Genomic DNA, 13,813 nt, shown 5'->3' with positions numbered 1-13,813 from the left:
AAAGGGTGTTTCCATAAAGCTCAGAACATTTGTTGCTGTGAGGCTCACGCCCACCAAGATGAAAAAATATTTCCTTGGTCTTATCAAATGTCACACCAATGCAGTTATATAGTGACATCAGTCAAATATAGTATTTTCTGACAAGAAACATCACCATTTGTGACTGACAAGAGGGTCTGTTTCAAGATACAAAGTACAAAACGTGTTACACGGCTAGTTTTTAATTCTGAACCTACTGCATATTCTACAGACTTACTGGTTTACTAATAAAATGTTCTTACAGTTTTAATGAATTACTGTAGTTGACCTTTGACCTCTAAATGGCCTCTTGTACACAAAGGTCTCTCCCTTCAGGCCCATAGGCCCACATAGGCCTATATTATGATCACATGCAGTGGCGTGCACAGACCTCCTCCGGGGCAGGGCCGGAAGGACCAAAAAGGGCACTTTTTTTTAAAAAACATTTATTTTTAAAATAAATCACCTGTATTTAAAGCAGTATCCGTCTGTCTGTTGTGTTTTATATATTTGAATGACTTCCTCACAATTATTTGGAATATCTCACTCGATGGAGAGCAGCAGTAGGTCAGAGAGCCTCTCTCGGAAATGATGATAATATAACTAATTATTATTTACTTTACCAAACAAAACAGAGAATCAAGTCGGTAATTATGAGGAATTCATGTTTAGTTATGTTGATGTTATAAATTGTAGGCCTATGTATTCAATAAAGTGTTAGCTATCATGAAATCAGTAACAATTTACAATAAGGTTCCATTAGTTAAATTTATTAACATGAACTAATAATGAACTACACTTCTACACAATTTATTAATCTTAGTTAATATTAATTTCAGCATTTACTAAAACATTATTAAAATCAAAAGTTGTATTTGTTAACATTAGTTAATGCACTGACTGTGACATAACATGAACAAACAATTAAAAGTTGTATTATTATTAACTAAGATTAACAAATAGGCCTATACAGTGGCCTAACAAATGTTTAGTTTAGTTTAGTTTCAGACACAATTGAGCTAACAAACAACAGCACAGTCTGAAACAGGTGTAGGCTGAAGCTCTTGCTTATACTGCCTACCTTTTTAAAACATCTCATATTTTAATAAAAAAAAATAAAATAATAATTATTGTCTTACATCATTATGTTGACAAACAAATATAAACAGAAACAGAATACAAAAACATTAGTATTTCCTATGCAATACCATTGCACAATCCGAATACAAAAGCAGCTTGTTCATTTATCATTCTTTAAATGGTTTCATATAGTTTCAGTGCATTATTTTTAAATAGTTTATTTAACTTATTAAGTGCCCCACATATTTTTAATTCCTCATGACAGCTATTCCATAGATTTACACCTTTAACTGAAATACAATGGTATTTTGCATTGGTCCTATGTTCTTTTTAAATTGTACAAGTTCCCCTTAAGTCATGTTGGCATTCTCTTTCTGTGAACAACCCTTGGATACTTTCTGGCAATTGATGATTTTTTACTTTGTACATGATCTGTAATGTTTTTAGTTGTTTTGCTCATGATAAGTTAATGTTAGTTAATATGAATAATAAACAAATAAACCTTATTGTAAAGTGTCCTATGAAATCAAAGATATAAATTCCTTACAAATTAGAGCTGGACATGGACTTTTCCTTGGACATTAAATTTCCTTTCACTAGATGTATTTCCCCAAGCTAATAACACTTGCTATGGCCTGGACAAAAACGAATGACACTGGCTACGTTTACATGCAGCCAATAACCCGTTCAAAACCGGGATATTAGCAATAACCCGGTCGTGCACGGCCATGTAAACACCGGCAAAAACCCGGATATGCTCATATCCCGGTTTTTAAAAACCCGGATATTACCCCTGGGGTACCCCTTTTCTAACCCGAATATTTGGTCATGTAAACGCGTATCGGCATATCCCCATCAAAAGGAACATTGATTTGTGTTCTGCGCATGTTCTATTCGCAAGGAATCTTGGTCTTTTGAGTAGAGACGGCGCATACAGAAACCCGCGTGCAGTATACCGGAAGTAAACAAGAAGAGGTTAACATGGCGAGACGCAGCACAGCAACACACTTTTGGAGCGAGAAGGAAAGCGCAAACAAAGGCGATCGCTATCTGCCCCGAACTATTCATTATCCGGGTGCTGCTGCTGTTGTTGTTGTCTTTGGATACAGGAAGAAGAATTGGAAATGACGCATATTGCGTCTTAAGGTTGTCCGTACGTCCTGACGCTAACCGTGCGTCGCCGTTTACATCGGGATATTCCCAACTGATTACAAATTCCATGTATACAGGAGTAACTCTCTCTGCTCACGCATGTAAACGGGTTATTCCGAATGTTTCAGAAACCCAAATAGTGACCCTAACCCGACCATAACCCGGATATTGGCTGCATGTAAACGTAGTCACTGACTACGTTTACATGCAGCCAATAACCCGTTCAAAACCGGGATATTAGCAATAACCCGGTCGCGCACGGCCATGTAAACACCGGCAAAAACCCGGATATGCTCATATCCCGGTTTTTAAAAACCCGGATATTACCCCTGGGGTACCCCTTTTCTAACCCGAATATTTGGTCATGTAAACGCGTATCGGCATATCCCCATCAAAAGGAACATTGATTTGTGTTCTGCGCATGTTCTATTCGCAAGGAATCTTGGTCTTTTGAGTAGAGACGGCGCATACAGAAACCCGCGTGCAGTATACCGGAAGTAAACAAGAAGTAGAGGTAAACATGGCGAGACGCAGCACAGCACCACACTTTTTGAGCGAGAAGGAAAGCGTAAACAAAGGCGATCGCTATCTGCCCCGAACTATTCATTATCCGGGTGCTGCTGCTGTTGTTGTTGTCTTTGGATACAGGAAGAAGAATTGGAAATGACGCATATATTGCGTCTTAAGGTTGTCCGTACGTCCCGACGCTAACCGTGCGTCGCCGTTTACATCGGGATATTCCCAACTGATTACAAATTCCATACAGGAGTAACTCTCTCTGCTCACGCATGTAAACGAGTTATTCCGAATGTTTCAGAAACCCAAATAGTGACCCTAACCCGACCATAACCCGGATATTGGCTGCATGTAAACGTAGTCATTGTCAGACTCAGAATGCGGCTGAAATTGAGTTATACTTTTATGATTGTTAAGCATAACTCACATGCTGCCGCAACTTTTACAGTAGCATGGTAGGATAAATGTAACTTTTCCGTATTAGCTTAATGTTACCTGCTGCCCGTGCAGTTTGAAGACTCGCGGCGAACTCCTGCTGTTGCGTACATAGCGCTAAAAAAAAAAAAAAAAAAAAAAAACTCCGCCTACTGCCACTTCACCTCCGCCAAATGCTTCCGCCAAAAAAAATTATATTTAATATTTGTTTGTATTATTATTGTTCGTGGCAATGGTGTATAAGTGCATTGTTATTTATTATAATATTTATTTTAATAATTATTATTATTTACATTTATCAGAGAGGGGCACAATACATTTTGAGACAAAAGGGGCAGGGGCTTGAGCCCCCCGCACCCCCTGTGCACGCCACTGATCACATGCCTTATGACAGTAAACCTTTTTAGAGGGGTATTTTTGACCTCATTTAATCTAACAGTAAGAGGGAGTGATTTCTTTTGACACCCATGTGTTGCTGTAACCCGTTTCATCAAACTCTAACTTCCAGTATAGTTTCAAGAAGGACTTTGCTGTAAAACCAACATCAAAAGATTAATTTCTACTAGATTGCTAATCATCCAGAGGGGCCATTGATGCTTGTAACCCAATGATTGCTGCTTGCGTAGATTGTGTATTTAATTATAGTATGTAGTATATATGATATAGGCTTAGTAATATAGTTTATAGAATGCTTGTTTGCTTTGGTATTGCTTTGGTATTATTTGGTATATTATTTAGCATCGTAAGTAGACGTAGAGCCGATGGTCTCTAGTATGATCAACATTGCTCACAATTCTTTTGAGAAATGCAGCCAAGGACAGCATTTGGCTCTGCAGTGAATAGCACATTACAAGCAAGGAGGTGAAAAGTTAGAAAAAAAGACACAAATAAAATAAAGACAACCAAAGCAACAAATGGTATGTCAACTGAAAGTAACAATAATTATGATTTAATCATATTTAATAGTCAGGTAAAAAAATTTTTTTTTAAATATTTTTTTTAAATCAGCATCATTACATATACAATTTATAATGATACATCAGAGTGTCATGTCCAGGCAGGTGAAGAAGATGAGGTGAGACAAATATGATGTAAAACAGTTTAAACATTTATTAAATAAAACAAAAGAGTGATATCCAATAATGATAAAGAAGGGAAAAAGTGTGCTAATGTAGCCTGGTTAAAACCAGACCATTCTCAGTAGTAACTGAGTTATGGTCTGCAAAGCTTCATTAATAACTCATTTCCAAAGGGGCGTCACCAACGGACGTCGCTCAAATGCCTCTGGGCGCAATTGGATAGACCTAAAACCAATCAGAGAGATCGTCATCGTGTAAAGCCATATGCTGCGTCCCAATTCGCCTAAGCTACACTACGCCATAAAAGTATGTACTCTTTTTGTGAAGAAAATGTATTTACTTTTGAATGTGTAGCAAAAAGTAGGCAAGCTTTGGGACATACTACTTCTTCATCTTTATCGGACGGATCTGTCGCGTGCATCCTGTCACCCTGTCAATCATCTTGTCACAGTTAAAATCCTCTATTAAATCTAATTTAATTTCCTACCATTTCGGAGAGAAATGTAGTAGCACGTTCATCTGCCAGTGGGTCTTTCATGGAGACTGTCCTCATGTGTTTGCAATTTGAATATAATAATGCATTTAAAAGTTGGTGCGCTTCACAATTGGATAGACCTAAAACCAATCAGAGCGATCGTCATTGTGTAAAGCCCGCCCCAACGTTTCTGATTGGTGCCGCGATTTCGACGGATTAGAAATGGGCTTGAATGAGCTCTTTGCCAGACTGCTTGCAGAGCAAATCTAAATTTGCCGGAAGTTGTCTGGGTTTTCCCAGGCTAGTGCTAATGCACATTCAACACTAAAATAACTGAAATAACTAAGGGCAACAAAATAATGACCTGCATATATAACAGGTATGAGATAATCAATGAATCAATGAATCACAATGACAAACAAAAGAAAACATACTTAATAACAAAGGAAACACAGGAAATAATGAAGACAAACTAAAAGTCCTTGAACATGAAACTAAGACAACAGAATGTGACACAGAGCAGTTATTTTCTTATCTAACCTGCCCAACAGAACTTGAATTCCATAGAGAGATGTATATCGTAAAGTAGGGATGTGCAAGACTAGTCATCTAAACGGTACAGCTGCTACTAGTCAACACTGAAAGCAATAGTCAATTACACAAAGGATAAGAGGAAGAGTGACGAGAGAGGAAGACGAGAGAAGACCAGGCCTGGGACTTTTGCGCTCCATTTTATATGGCCGACAGTTGGCTATGAAACACCTGCCGTTTACTTTCATTCATTTATTATTAAATTTCCGTTTACCATTCACTTGTTCCCCCTTCTTCCCTGTGCCTTGAATTTTGATACATTTATATTTAAAATCATTGCAAATATCACATTAAAATAAAAAAATAATATTATATCACATTAAAAACTTGGAAAAATAATACCTTAAGAGGTAGCGGTTAATCTTTTTTTTTTCTCTTGTGTTTTCTTTGTGTCAGTTATGGAGAGCACAGAAATGACCGCTCAAAAGACAAAAAAAGGTGCGGGAGTATTTTGAAATAGAAATAAAACGGAAAAGTTTTATGTAAGCTGTGCCATTTCAAACAGGCATAATTCCACTAGAGCCATGTATAATCATATTCAGGATACGCACGTAGCCGAAGCAAGCATTTGCCCATCGCAAATTCACTTCAACTCTGAAAAAAAATGTCACGGAGTGACAAACCGGAACTTTAAGAAATAGAGCGAGTTCCCTTGGGGAAGCGGTTCTGGCGGGACACCAGGCCGGTTCCGGTGGCCCGTCATGGCCACCCTTGTTGATGAGCGGCAGCTGCAGAGAGTCATCAAGTGGCTATTTCAACGCTCGGCGTGCAGCGTTCAGTGTTCAGTGTGTGTAGCAGTCGACCTCAGTGTGTACGGCAGTCTAAAAGTGCAGTATTGTGGCAGATGGAGAGGAGTGGAACGGCAGTTTGAAGGCACAAGTGTCCTGTGAATTATGGATTGCTGAACGAACTCGATGATCCCTTCGAACTTGTTATCATAGTGGATCTGCCGGCCTGACGAGTTGAGGTGAAGGCATCCTTCTCACATTTTAAGTGGTGTGTATTGCTGTGTCTGACGATTGAAGTGAGCACGTGTGAAGATTTTAAGTGGTTTGATACATGCACGAATATTTGAAAACCTGATGTTGCCAGCACTCTAAAGCTCGGTGGGAGATTGTCCAGCCCGGTGGAGAGCTACGAATTATCGCAAAGAGAATTCCAGGGAGGAAAATGCTGGCGACACAGACGAGCGCGTTCGCGCAGAGTAGGGCGCATTCCAAGCCTTCGCAACTTCTTCATGAAGCTCAGGAAGAAAAGGAGCGGGCTTAGATTCCGGAGAAGTGCGCTCACCAGGGAGGAAGCTACCATCCAGTCGGGTGCGAGAGTGGAGTTCCGGTGCAGACCACTCGAGGCCGTGGCCAGCGCGAGTACTCGCATGAGCTCCTTCTCGATGTTTGCTCTCGTAGTGGGCTTGCGGGCAGGAGGCGCGAGATCCTCGGTGCTCGCCCAGTCCTCGCTGCCTGAAGCTAGCAGAGAGCAGGAATCCTTCTCCCCCGACCCGGCCTCGGAAACGACTTCCTCTGATGAAGCGGCGGCAGACTGCGGGCGCTGAGCATCAGGAAGTGATTCAGGAGAAGCAGGTAAACAGGCGGGCGAACCGGCGAGCTTGGTCGGGCTGGAGCGGGTTCCGGGACCCACTGCGAGCGGCGCTTCTTACGGCGCGGCAGCGCGGCGGGGAATGCAGGCTCTGAGAAGGATGCCAGGCGAGTCCGCAGAGTCACCATCGGCAAAAGCTCGCAGTGAGGGCAGCCGCCGTCAGCAAGCGCGAGCGCTGCATGGTCCTCACCCAAACAGGAGACGCAGATGACATGGCGGTCTCCCTCGGTGAGTGGGGCTCGGCACGAGCCGCATGAAGGCATCTTTAAAAAGACGCAGCTCTTTTAGGGGGTGAGTGTCGCGGGGCGAACACACACACACACGCACAAGAACGGTAGAATAATAGAAAGGATATGGCGTCGGAAAGCGCAGTAGGTACGGCTGTAGAAGGCGGCGTTGGCCAGCCGCTTCGAGGGCTCGTCCCGCTGAAGTGCTTGCCTCAGACGGCGCTTGCTTCCTCGTGATCCAGCGATGTGTGAGCTTCGCTGAAGAGATGAAAATCAAGTGAATCAGCCTTTTCGAGCTCATTATATAGAGGTTAGCCACACCCGTCTCGGCGGGAAATGGCTAGGAGCGCCCTCATTGGCCTGACGTCACCTCAGGCCTCGCTCGATAGGCTTATGCAGTTGCTGCAGAGCAGCCAATGAGCGAGCAAGCCGTCTCGCCATAGCTGAGTACTGCTGCAACGCGCTTTATATGTATGAAAATTAAGGATAATTTTTTGCTTCAGTATTTCGTGAAAAAGAGTTTTTCCCGTAGCGTTTTTACAAAAACGCAGTACGAGAGGACTCTCGTAAGAGAACTGCTGTCCGCCATTGCATGCTGCTATTGCTGTTCTGTGAACAAAGAGAAACTGCTAACTGCCATTGCCGCCTGCCATCACTGTACTGTGGTAAGAAGACTCAGTTGTAACTGTTGGACTCTGTACTCACGACTGTTGTTCTGTGAACATAGAGAAACTGCTGTCCGCCATTGCATGCTGCTATTGCTGTCCTGTGGGAAGAAAACACAGTTGTAACTGTTGGATTCTGAACTCACCATTGCTGTTCTGAGAACATAGAGAACTGCTATCCGCCATTGCATACTGCCATTGCTGTTCTGTGGAAAGAGAAAGCCCATCGTCTGCCGCTACCCACCTGCTGCCCTCTCGTGCTCTGCTCGCTACCCGCTATTCGCTGCTCCCTATCGAAAGGAGGTCCTGGTCTCCTGCCCCATCCCTCGTGTCCTTTGAAAGAGAGGTGACACTCAGTGATCTGATGTTGTCCTGTGAGAAGAGAAACCCTACCGCTTGCTGATCCTTACCTGTGGCCTCCTGTGCCCTGTCCGCTACTTACCACTTCCTGGGTTCCACCAAAGAGGGTCCTGGTCCCCCGTCCCATCCCTGTTGTCCTGTGCAAGAGAGGTGACACTCAGTATCTGATGCTGTCCTGTCAGAAGAGAAACCCACCCCACCCCCCCACCCCCCCCACTGGCCCCTACCTGTGTTCCTCCAGGGCCCTGTCTAACACTCCGTTTGGTTTGCTGCCTACCATCCATCGGTCCTGGCCTCTGGACCACATCTGCCCCCCGCCCTTCTCCTCACTCTCCCCTCCTTCTATCGTGGTTCTGGAGAAGAGCTGCTCAGTCCTCACTGCTGCTTAAAGGAAGGCTGCTGTCCCGCATCCCTCCCCTCCCTTCTGTATTACTCCGAGCAAGTAGGAGGATAGCTGGTGGCCGATTGGAGCCTTTCCCCGCAGAGGCCCTGTTGGACGAGTGGCCTGTATGAAGAGTTCTGTGGCAGAGACATTTCTTCCAAGTGTTTTTCTTTTATACCTAATAAAAAGAATCAAGCTTTTACATCACGTCGTTGTCTGTCTCTTGGTGTTCTTGGTGTAGCTCCTCCGGAGTGGTGGTTGTCCTCGGCCCTTGCGGTGAGAAAAACCTGAGCTTCAGAATAAGAATGAGCTTTAGCGTTTAGTTTAGCGGCATTTATTATGGGGTTTGATTCATACATTAAGTGGTCAAATGGATCATATATACACAAGTCTTTAGAGGGTTTCTTACATTTTGACTAGTCAAGTAGTCGCTTACAAAACTTCTGTTTAAACGACAGTAAAATTAGTCGATGCCCACATCCCTAGTATAAAGATAAGTTAAGTCTGTAAAATAATTATTGTTTGAAGTCATACTATCTTGATGCTACTTAAATGGGACATGAATTGAGAAATCAAATTTTTGCTAATTTTCTAATTTTTGTTACCTCTTTTGACATATAAGAGGTCATCATACTATAAGAATATCCTGTAAGTTTCAGAACTGAAAACGTCTCGGTTACTAATGTAACCCTCGTTCCCTGAAGGAGGGAACAGGAGACGTAACGTCGACGTGACGACGTAATTGGGATCACTTCAGGGAGCCCTATCAACTTCGAGTGTCTACAAAACGAGCCAATGAACGTTGGTGTGCGTGAATGGCGTCACGCGCCCCCGCCCCGCAGCGCGGGTATAAACAGGAAGCGGGCGCACGCACACATTGTTTTTCGCTGAGGAGCCGAGATTTGTGACGGCCATGCAGCGATGGTCAGCAACGGTGGCGACGGGACGTTACGTCTCCCGTTCCCTCCTTCAGGGAACGAGGGTTACATTAGTAACCGAGACGTTCCCTTTCAGTCGCTCACGTTCGACGTAACGATGTAATTGGGATCCCATAGAAAACGCCACGGATGCTGCCACATCCAGCGCCCTAGGCAAGACTCTCAGACCCCCAACGGCTGGGGCGGAAGACCTGCGTAGAGGGAGTTCAACTGCTGTTCCATTATACCCCACACAGTGGAACTCTTGGATAACACTGGGAAAACGTACCTTTCCAGGGGAAAGGACGCTGCGGAGCCACATACATGTGGAGAATACATATATGGACTGGCCGAAGGGGCAGTGCGACATATGGAATGTCACTGGGGTGGCTCCACCCGAAGGGGGAGACTACACCGACAGTGAGGAAAAGACACAGGCTCACCGCAGGGAGCTGGTCGTGGAAGAATACACATATGGGATCGCCGCGGGGATCACCACATATGGAACCCAGCCTAGCACAAGTTAAACAACATACGAGCATTAGGCCTGGCGTCGGACACTCCGCAACGTCCGACTGCCGAAGGGGTGCGGAGGAACTCGCAGGGTTAGCCAATTGGGGAACTCGACTGGAGCAAAAAGCGCACGTATCCATTCCTAGGAAGGGAGTGGCGCAGCAAGCCGACACTAGAGCGGGAACTTCGGTGTTACCGGCTTGATGAAGCGAGCACACAGGAAGAAACCGGCTCAACACGTAGGCTATAAAACCTAGCGAACGTGTTAGGTGTTGCCCAGCCCACAGCTCTACAGATGTCTGTCAGCGAGGCGCCGTGTACCAGCGCCCAGGAAGAAGCGACACCCCTAGTGGAGTGGGCTTTCAACCCGGGCGGGCAGGGCACACCTTGGGCTTCGTAAGCCAAGGCGATGGCATCCACTATCCAGTGGGCCATCCTCTGCTTGGAGACAGCCTTTCCCTTCTGCTGGCCTCCGTAACAGTCGAAGAGCTGATCTGAGGTCCTGAGGCTTTGTGTTCTGTCCACGTACAGATGCAGAGCGCGAACGGGACAGAGAAAAGCCAGGGCTGGGTCTGCCTCCTCTGAAGGCAGCGCTTGCAGGTTCACTACCTGGTCCCGGAAGGGAGTGGTAGGAACCTTGGGCACGTATCCGGGCCGGGGTCTCAGGATCACGTGAGAGTCATCCGGGCCGAATTCTAGGCACGATTCGTCGACCGAAAATGCATGCAGGTCCCCTACCCTCTTGATAGAGGCCAATGCAACCAGGAGTTCTGTTTTACAGGACAGGATTTTCAACTCAGCTGATTGCAGAGGCTCAAAGGGTGGTCTCTGAAGAGCCGAAAGGACCAGAGACAAATCCCAAGAGGGTATAGAGAGTGGGCGAGGAGGATTCAGTCTCCTCGCTCGCCTCAGGAACCTGACGATCAGGTCGTGCTTTCCCAAAGACTTACCATCAACAGCATCGTGATATGCGGCAATAGCGGCAACATACACTTTAAGGGTGGAGGGAGACAGCCTTCGCTCCAGCCCTTCTTGCAGGAAGGAAAGCACGACTCTGATCGAGCAAGATCGGGGGTTCTCCTCGTGAGAGGAGCACCAGTCAACAAACAGGTTCCACTTCAATGCATAGAGGTGCCTCGTAGAGGGGGCTCTAGCTCCGCGTCCCGTCCAGGGACCAGACATGGAGTTTCCAGAGGTCTGGACGCGGGTGCCACAGGGTGCCCCGTCTCTGAGAGAGCAGGTCCTCTCTCAGAGGGATGGGCCAGGGAGGGGCTGTCGCGAGGAGCACTAGTTCCGGGAACCAGGTCCGGTTGGGCCAATACGGCGCAACTAACAAGACCTGCTCCTCATCCTCCCTGACTTTGCACAAGGTCTGTGCGAGAAGGCTCACTGGGGGAAACGCATACTTGCGAAGGCCCCGGGGCCAGCTGTGTGCCAGAGCATCCGTGCCGAGGGTCCCCTCGGTTAGGGAATAGAACAACTGGCAGTGAGACGTGTCCGGGGCGGCAAACAGATCTACCTGTGCGGTCCCGAAGCGCCTGAAAATCAGCTGGACCACCTGGGGATGGAGTCGTCATTCTCCCGGTAGCACCTGCTGCCGTGAGAGCTCGTCGGCTGCACGGTTGAGCAGGCCCGGAATGTAAACGGCACGAAGCGACCTCAGATGCTTCTGACTCCAGAGGAGGAGATGGCGGGCGAGTTGTGACATGCGGCGGGAGCGTAGACCACCCTGGCGGTTGATGTACGCAACGGTCGCAGTGCTGTCCGTACGGACCAGTACGTGCTTGCCTAGTAGCAGTGTTTTGAAACGGCTCAGTGCAAGACGTACTGCTAACAACTCGAGGCAGTTGATGTGCCAAGCCAATGCAGTTGAGGCCCCGTCCACAGACCTGAAGCTGCATGCCCGTTGTACGTGGCCCCCCAGCCGGTGGCAGAGGCATCCGAGGAGACCACAGAGTGCCTGGACACTTGTTCCAGGGGAACACCTGCCCGCAGGAACGAAGGGTCCGACCACAAGCTGAGAGTCACTTGGACCCGGCACGAGCCGCTCTGCCACGCCCATCTCGGGACTCAATCGTGGAGTCAGTGTTGGAGCGGCCTCATATGAAGCAATCCGAGCGGCGTAACCGCGGCTGCAGATGCCATATGCCCCAGGAGCCTCTGAAAAAGTTTCAGTGGTGCCGCTGTTCTGCGTCTGAGCGTGCTCACGCAGTTCAACACTGACTGGACACGGGCCTCGGTGAGGCACGCTGTCATGTTGATCGAGTCCAACTCCATACCAAGAAAAGAGATCCTCTGCCCGGAGTTTGCTCTTTTCCCAGTTGACCCGAAGCCCTAGGTGGCTGAGGTGACTGAGCACCATGTCCCTGTGTTCGCACAACTGCTCTCTCGACTGAGCTAGAATAAGCCAGTCGTCGAGGTAGTTGAGGATGCGAACACCACGCTCGCACATGGGAGCAATGGCCACCTCCGCGACTTTCGTGAAGACGCGGGGCGACAGGGCCAGCCCGAAGGGTAAGACCTTGTACTGATATGCCCGCCCCTCGAACGCAAAGCGAAGAAACGGTCTGTGTCGAGGGAGAATCGAGACATGAAAGTACGCGTCCTTCAGGTCGATCGCTGCAAACCTATCTTGGGGACAGATGCATTTGAAAATGCGTTTCTGCGTAAGCATCTTGAACGGTAGCCTGTGAAGGGACCGGTTCAGGACGCGCAGGTCCAAGATAGGTCGTAACCCACCACCTTTCTTGGGTACAATGAAGTACGGGCTGTAGAAGCCTGTCTTCATATCGGCTGGAGGGACCGGCTCGATCGCGTCCTTCGCCAGTAGGACTGCGATCTCTGCCCTGAGCACAGGGGCATTGTCCGCCAGAACACGGGTGAACAGAATGCCCTTGAAAGCAGGGGGACGCCGGGCGAACTGAATCGCATAGCCGAGTCTGATGGTACGGATGAGCCAGCGAGACGGGTTGGGAAGCATTAACCAGGCTCCCAGAGACCGAGCAAGCGGGACCAACGGTACCACAGACGTACCCGGGGTGGAGCAGCGCGGCGGAATGCAGGGACCCGACTCGGACAGCACAGCGGCCCGAAGTGGGGTCTGAGTGTGTGGTGCAGCACATACCTGCTTCCGTCGAAGGGCAGAGTGAGTGTGCGGAGGCGTCAGTACGTCCAGAACACAGCCACTGCTGCTCGCTGGCGATGAAAGAGGAGCTCGAGAGTGACAAGGCATGGCGGCGTCGTCGACTGCCAAGCGCACCCTCTTGGGGCCCAGAGGTTTCAGAAATTGCTTTTTTTTTTTAAATGTGGGTACCACTGACCCGTGACCCTCCACCGGGGGAAGGAGTGGCGCCTTCGCCATCTCCTGAAGAGCAACTTGATCCACCTCCGGGCCGCCCGTCTCAGGGTCGTTTGCACCGTCGCTTGCCTCCTGGTTTGGCAGCGGCCTGGACGGGCGGGGTCGGCTTCCTACGGCTTGCTCCACGCTGAGGCCTAGATGGTTGCTGCGATCTAAGCGCTGAGATAGTCATATTCCCGCAATGGGAACATGAACTATCCACAAAAGCTGCCTCAGCGTGTTGAATGCCCAAACACGAGATGCAACTGTTGTGGCCATCTGCTGGCGCCAGGTTACGACGGCATCCAGAAACGCACAAGCGGAATGACATCTTGAAAAAGACGCAGGGTCACGCTTGTGTTGCTCTTTTAGTGAAAACAAAAAAAATTGAAAAATAACTCTCTCAGTGCTGAGGCACCCAGGAGTAGCCGCGGTGTAATTGAACACACAGGAAACGCCCACCGAACCGA

This window comes from Rutilus rutilus (assembly GCF_951802725.1).
Source record: "Rutilus rutilus genome assembly, chromosome: 9".
Taxonomy (NCBI): Eukaryota; Metazoa; Chordata; class Actinopteri; order Cypriniformes; family Leuciscidae; genus Rutilus; species Rutilus rutilus.
Note: the sequence above shows the minus strand (reverse complement) of the source record.